General features: G+C 48.0%; 1 pseudogene; it reads right to left on the bottom strand.

The window, feature by feature from the left end:
• Positions 1-335: 335 nt before the first annotated feature.
• Positions 336-1,419, bottom strand: LOC109784707 (cationic peroxidase SPC4-like; annotated as a pseudogene).
• Positions 1,420-7,843: the final 6,424 nt, after the last annotated feature.

Genomic DNA, 7,843 nt, shown 5'->3' with positions numbered 1-7,843 from the left:
CAAAACTTAAGTCTCCTGGTAAAATGGTGGTGACTTAAAACGCATGATGGATTAGTAGAACGCATCTCCATGAGCTCGCTTAGTGATTAATTGTACGTGGTACCACTGTATCTGCGTTGAAAGAAGTTGTACTACCACCTGCTTGTCGTGTTCCACATTTTGAAATAAAATGGAGATCTCGCAACTTCGCCTCTAGAATTATAATCAACTTTACCAGTGGTTTAGAAACAAAGAAACATAAGCTTCGATCAATTGAATTAACTTGTCACCCTATGATCATGGCTTGTCCTGGTCAGTTCTTATTTCGGCATGCATGGTTAACAGCTACTACTACACTAGATAGATTCTAGAACCACGAGGCTCTTGGCGGTGGCGTCGATGACGGTCTGCACGATGGATGATCGCTCGAGGCCATTGACGGTTCCAGGGTTGCGGACGGCGCAGTTGCGGCGGATCTGGCCCTGGCCGCCGTCTGGCCCATCTTGACCATGGACACGCTGAACTGGTAGAAGAAGTCGCGCTGGCTGCGCGCGAAGCGCTCAACCATGGGCCGGGTGATGGCGTTGGTGAAGAGGTCCTGGTCGGACACGAAGAGCCCCTTCCGGTCCAACAGGTTGAGGAAGTACTTGTTGTCGAACACTTTGGGCGTGCCCACGTCGGCGACGGTGCCCTCGGCCGGGCACATCTGCTTCAGCCTGGCGACGAGGGATGGGTTCATGGTGGGGTCCGGCCGCGGGTAGAGCCGCTTCTTGAAGGAGGTGTAGTGCCCGACGCCGATGGTGTGTGTTAGAATAAAACGCTAATGCAAGATCATAGACGACACATCGAGGCATGATATTTGTTAACGAGGTTCATCGATATGGCTACATCCCCGGAGCATGACTACGGGCGCTCCTCCCCAAGATACCGCAACACCGGCCGCCCGGGCGTCGGCACAAGCCGTCGGCTTCCCCGCGTACCTGTTGCTATCAAGTCGTCATGGGTTACAACGTGTGGTGCCCCTCCGTATATAAGAGGCCTAGGATACAATGTGTCTGACTCCTACACGACTCGTACCTAACCACACCAATTACAACTCCAAGTCCACGTAACCCCTTGCGTGCATAATATTCGACACAAATATAACAAACTCCACCTTGACGAATATTCTCCACCACTTAGAGGTCGTCCATGCTCGAACCTCCATGTACTCCGGATTTGGGTTGTCTTCTTGTACTGAGAGCTACCTGACGGGTCAGACCCGCCGCCACCGTGAGACTCCACTGCTACTCGTGCAGCTCCACTCTCCATGGATCCACCTGCAATAGTGCTCCCTTGCAACTTGTAAAGATGCGAAGCCGTCCTCTCTTCTATCATCACAGTCACCCCATCTTCCATGATTTTCATGGTCTTCTTATCCCGATCAGAACGGAATTCCATACCACCATCATGAAGAACACCAAGCGAAGTTAGATTCCTCCTTAGCCCTGGCACATGCCTGACTCCCTAAAACATCCGCTCAACTCCGTCAAACATCTTGATTTTGATGTCACCTACTCCAGCAACACGATAACCTGTGTCATCGCCCACATAGGCTAAACCAAACTCACCAGACTTGTACGAAGAGAATCACTCCCTGTTGGGCGTCGCATGAAAAGAGCAAGCTGAATCCAACATCGACGCTTCAGTTTTTGTTGACCGTTTGTTTGATACTACGAGAACATCATTATCACTGTCCGAGCTATCACCATGAGTAGCCGCATTAGCACTTGCCCCACCCTTCAGTTCTGGGCATTCCCTCTTTATATGTCCCCAATCATTGCACCTGTAGCACTACACCTTTTTCTTCTTTTTCTCCTCTGCCTCTTGTCCCTTCCTGAGCTGATAACCTTTAACTGCCAACCCCAAACCTTGAGTACTCTCCCTTTCTGCAGCATTCTTTTTCTTCATCAACTCATGTCCAAGCAACGCTGCAGTGACTTCCTCCTTATTTGATTGTCTTTCCACGTGTCAATGTAATGACCAAATGCTCATAGGACAGTGGCAACCAAACAAGAAGAAGTAGTGCCTTATCCTCATCATCAGTCTTCACATCCAGACGCGCTAGATCCGTGACCAACTGATTAAATGCATTCACATGCTCCACAAGATCCGACCCCTCCTGCATCTTCATCCCATAGAACTTTTGCTTCAAATACAGCTTATTGGTCGCTGATCCGTGTTGCGAACTGCCCTACGCGGCAGTCGCATGCGTGAGAGATGCGTGCCGTGCGCTGAGTACTGGGCTGAACTTATTGCTACTGGGCTTGAGGAGATCACCATTGGGGGGGGGGGGGCTAATTAGTTCTAATTAGTCCTGATCGTACAAAAATTATGCTATGACACGTTGGTTCGACGCGCAGGTTGGGGGGGGGGCGTGGCCCCCTCGTCCGGAAAGTTAGATGATTTGGAATGATGAGGGGTGATTAGAGATTAGAGGATAAATTGAGCAGTGATGAGGGTGGTGATTAGAGATTAGAGGTTAAAATAATTCAGAAATTTGAAAATAAAAAAAAATTCAAAAAAAAAATTCAAAAAAAAAATTATAAAATTTCCTTTAGTCCCGGTTGGTGTTACCAACCGGGACTAAAGGTGGAGCTCCACGTGGCCGCGGCCTTTAGTCCCGGTTCGTGTAAGAAACCGGGACTAAAGGCCCTTACCAACCGGGCCAAAAGCCCCTTTTTCTACTAGTGATAATGATCGTGGGAGTGTGGATGTGAGAAACGAACAAGAGGTGGAGGTCCAATCTCTTCCTTACGCCCAGATTTAGCATATAGCAGTTGAACACAAGAATTAATCAGTGTCCGCACTCCACGTCTCCACCTTCTCCTTGCCACTAAAAAGTTTTCTTTTTTAGGTTCTTGCCACTGAAAAGTTTGCATGTGAAGGCGAAGGGCAGCCAAAATAGGAGAGTGCTTACATATGTCGAGCAGATTTAGTAAGGAATCTTACGGTGTAAACGCGTACCCTTAATCAGTTGCAACTGCCACCACTTTGTACCGGTGATAGCAAACTGATCGACGCGCCACCAGCCGAGCAGGAACCAAGAATGGTAAGATATATATTCTGAGTCAGTTTAAAGGTAAGTTGTCCGCACTCCACGTTTCCACCTTCACCTTGCCGCTGATAAACACGTACAGTACATATATGTGAAGGCGCGGCAGCAAAAATAGGAGAATGCTTACATATGTCGACGAGATTTAGAAAGGAATCTTAATCAGTTGCAACTGCCACCACTTTGCACCAGTGATAGCTACTAATCGACGAGCAACCTGCCGATCTTAGGAACCAAGAATAGAATACTGAGCTATATATTCTAGTTTAGCCAATGGTAACTTGTGGGAATGGAGGGACGAGAGAATGAAATACATAAAACCACCAAACCAGTGTTCTGATTAGCAAGTATACACCACAATAAAAATTATGACAAAATGCACTGCATACAAATAATTAAGGATAGGCATAGATGAGCGCGTACTTTTTTTCCCGGCTGGTGAGCTTGGTTGACTCATGGCCGAGAGAAGAGATTGTAGACTTGCAGGTGACGCCGGCTGGAAGAAAAATCACCCGAGAGACTGACTGTACGTGAATATAACAGAATCGGCTAATAAACATGAGGTATAATAGAATTGGCCTACGAGATAATAGTCAGAGGATAAGTAGGAGGCAATCTCATCTGATTTATCTCAACGTAGATGACGATGTCAACTGCGCTCCGTTCGGTTAGAAAAACAGTCTTGCTAAGTCTCATTTGGCTTAGACTTTGTTAAGACGTAGTCGATGCTATATGCGTGAGAACTTACATTAAGAACCGTGCAAATTTTTTCTTCAGATTTTTCTTTTCTCTCTTGCATGTTATGTCACTTGACAGAGATTTGGCTAAATCTCAGTTGACCGAGACCTAGCCGTACCCTTAGAGAAAAGAACTCTTTTTCCGATACAACAATAATCCCATGGTTTCTAGGATACTTTGGTTTACAGAACTTTAGTTTTTTGTTGAGGCCATACACATCAAAGTATTCAAAAGCATGTTTTTTCCAGAAACCGCAGTATTCTCAAAAACTTAAAAAAAAAACCTTGCTACCAAACGCAGCCTGATAGTGACAAAAAACACTGACCAAAACGCAGCCTTACGGGGTGGCCACAAGCCTCTCAGGCACACCCTGGGTAGGGGGGCACACCCCTATCAGTACTAGGAAAATGCTTATACACAGTAATATAGTAGTAGCGCTGTGAAGCAGAAACGCGCTACTACTATGTGGGACCAGACGAGGCCATCGACGGTCGCTGGAGTTGTAGCGGTGTACAGAAAAAAGCGCTACTACTAACAGTTTAGTAGCAGCGCTTGGTTTTACTGCGCTGCTACTGCTAGTAGGCCCCACTTAGTAGTAGCGCTTTTCCTGGAGAGCGCTACTACTAAGTCCAATAGCAGCAGCGCTTTTTGAAAAGCAGCGCTACTGCTAGTTGCGGCTAGTGCCACCTTTGTCACCCCCTCCCCCTCCTCTCCCCCACTTTGCCCTCTCTCCCCCTCTTTTCTCCTCTCCCCTCTCCACTCTCCACTCTCCATCATTGTTGCTCTTCTTCTCTCTTCCTCCTACCTCTCTTCTATCCTCATTAATGACACCCTCCTCCATAAATGGCCTCTCTCTTTCTCCTACACCTCTCTTCTCTCCCCCATTAATGCCCCCATCCACCATAACCCCTCTCCATTAATTAGCTAGCTAGATTCACCTCTCCTCCCCAACAGCTAGATCTAGCTAGCTATTTAGCCAACCACGCGTGCTCTCTCGATCGTTCTCTCTCATCATCTAATTAACCACGTGCTCTCGGTCTCTCTCGGGAGATATATAGTTGAGTAAAAAGTTGTTCATTTCAAGAATGGGAATATATGTGTTTGGGATATATATATATATATGGAGAGATTTGTGCTAGTGACATGCCCTCGAGTTGCTTATGTTTTGCCGAAATGTCGATTTATTTCCGTTTCGGTGAATTTCGAGCAAACTCAATATGTCCTATTTTTAGGCAAGGTCATGCCAAAATTATATATATATGACTTTGAAGCATGCATTATTTATTTTATAACCCTTTTTCTTGTTATACCGTGCAGTCGGTCATGAAGGTGAGTGGATGGAAGGTGGAGCAGTACATGCAATCCGCGGTGATGGACATGTATGCAAATAATCGGACTAGGATTAGATGTCCGTGTGCAAGATGCAAGGAAGGAGTCCTTTTGGACCCTTTTGATCATGGCACTTTGAAGGCGCACCTGCTGATGAATGGTTTCATGGATGGCTATACTCAGTGGATAAGTGAAGAAGAAGATGATGACGAGGACGTCCACATGGCACGGAATAACGACATGGAGCTAGACGAAGAGATGACCGATCGACAAGAAGACGATGGCGCCGGACATGTCGGCGGGGAAGAGTCCGGAAATGACGACGGCGGCGGAGAAGATTCCGGACACGGCGAAGAAGAGTCCGTACATGGCGGAGAAGAGGCGGCGGTCACGCCGCAGTCTTCGACGCTACTAAGTGCAATCGTACAGGACCCTCATGTTCGAGACCTCCTTCGCAAGAGTACGACTAGCGAGAGAGCTGCTTCTAGAGAGGAGGCCAAGCTGGCGCAACTTGAAGTAGACTCGAGGACTCCATTGTATGACGTTTGCGATCCTGAGGTGACCCCCTTGAGTTTCACGCTCGAACTTCTAAAGACGAAGGCCAAAAACAAATGGACAGACAAAAGCCTCGATGAGCATTTGAAGTTTCTACATAATAAAGTTCTTCCCGCGGGGAACCTGTGTCCTACTAGTGTCGAGCAGGCCAAGAAAATCGTTTGCCCTTTTGATTTGCCGCACATTAGGTACCATGCATGCATCAACGATTGCATCATTTATCGGGGGGGAGCACGCGGAAAAAATCAGCTGTCCAGTGTGCAATGCTTCTCGATACAAGAAGGCTGGAAAGAAAGCTCCTCAGAAAGTTGTATGGTACTTTCCGGTCACTCCCCGTCTGCAGCGGTATTTCATAGATCCTAAGGAAGCAAAGCTCATGCGCTGGCACGCAGAGAGGAAGAAGCCTGACGATGGAGATGATCCGAGGCTGAGACACCTCGTAGATGGTAGCCAGTGGAGAGCATCCAACGCCGTATATGGATTTGCTGCAGAAGATCCAAGGAACATTGTGCTTGGTGCGAGTACCGATGACATGAATCCGTTTGGAAACCAGAACACCAACCACAGCACATGGCCCGTGTTTGTATGGATGTACAACCTCCCCCCATGGAAGTGCATGAAGACAAAGTACATACACGTGAGCATGGAGATTCAAGGGCCAAAACAACCGAGAAATAGTATTAACCTGTATGTGGGGCTTCTGCAAGAGGAGCTAGACACGTTATGAAAAACACCAGCATGGACATGGGACGCCAGCAAAGGAGAATATTTTCATATGAGAGCCGCGCTGATGACGACGGTGCACGACTATCTCGGTTACGGCTACACCTTAGGCCAGGTGTGCCACGGATACTACGGATGCACGAGGTGCATGGATGATACAACGTCTCAGCAGCTTACGTCAACGAAAGATGGCGGGTCCAGAAAAATCGTGTACATGGGGCATCGTATAGATGGCTCGAGAAGGATGACCCATGGAGAAAGTGTGGAGATCTATTCAATGGGTTGGCTGAGCTTCGGGGACCTCCACGTAAGAGGAGCGGCGCCGAAATCGACGAGCTGTTGAGAAACTGGGAACAATGCCCCGCGCAGGGAAAGATCAAAAAGGCACCGGAGCCGCTGCTGAAGGTATGGAAAACAAGGTCTGTTTTTTGGGACTTGGAGTACTGGCCCAATCACGACACGCCTCATTGCCTAGATCCAATGCATATCACGAAGAATGTCCTTGAGAGCTTGCTTGGCACACTGATGAACATGCCGGAGAAGACCAAGGAGGGGCCGAAGGCAAGGAAAGACTTGGAAGAGTTGAAGATCAGGAAAGATCTCCACCGTAAAAAGTTGATGGAGGAGACGGAGACGGAGATGGAGGAGGGGGAAAGGGGCAGAAAAGTCAACAAGAAGGAGGAGAATTATTGCCCCCCTTCTTGCTTCACCTTAAGTGCGAAGGAGATGGATCAATTCATCAAGTGCCTTATGGGAAGCAAAGTCAGTTCCGGTTACTGTGGGAAGATAAGCAGATTTCTAGACCCCAAGAAGAACAGGTTCAGCGGGATGAAGCCTCATGACTGTCACGTTATGATGACGCAGATACTCCCAGTTGCCATTAGAGGGATAATGGAGAAGCACGTCCGTGACACGCTTACTGGTCTCTGCAACTTCTTCGACGTTATATCTCGAAAGTCCATAAGTGTCAAGCAGCTCCGAAGGCTACAGGAAGAGATCGTTGTCATACTATGTGAGCTTGAGATGTACTTCCCGCCCGCGTTCTTTGACGGATTGGTGCATCTGTGTGTCCACATCGTGGACGACATCATCGACCTCGGGCCGCCATTCCTTCACAGCATGATGCCGTTCGAGAGGATGAATGTGGTCATCAAAGGATTCGTTCGTAACATGTCCCGTCCGGAAGGGAGCATCGTCCAGGGGTATCTGACGCATGAGTGCGTCTCCTTTTGCGAGAATTATATAAGCGTTGGAGACCCTGTTGTTGGTTTGCCCGTCAAGAAGCACGACAGGAAGCTCGAAGGAGATGGTCACAACAACGGCCGGAGGGAATTGCACGTGGACTACTCGGATAGACGGAACGACTTTGACAGGGCTAACTTAGTAGTGCTACAACACCTAGATGTGGTAGATGATTATGTGGCA

Source organism: Aegilops tauschii, chromosome 3 (genome assembly GCF_002575655.3).
Source record: "Aegilops tauschii subsp. strangulata cultivar AL8/78 chromosome 3, Aet v6.0, whole genome shotgun sequence".
In the NCBI taxonomy this organism is placed as follows: Eukaryota; Viridiplantae; Streptophyta; class Magnoliopsida; order Poales; family Poaceae; genus Aegilops; species Aegilops tauschii.
This window is presented reverse-complemented; position numbering and strand designations above follow the sequence as displayed.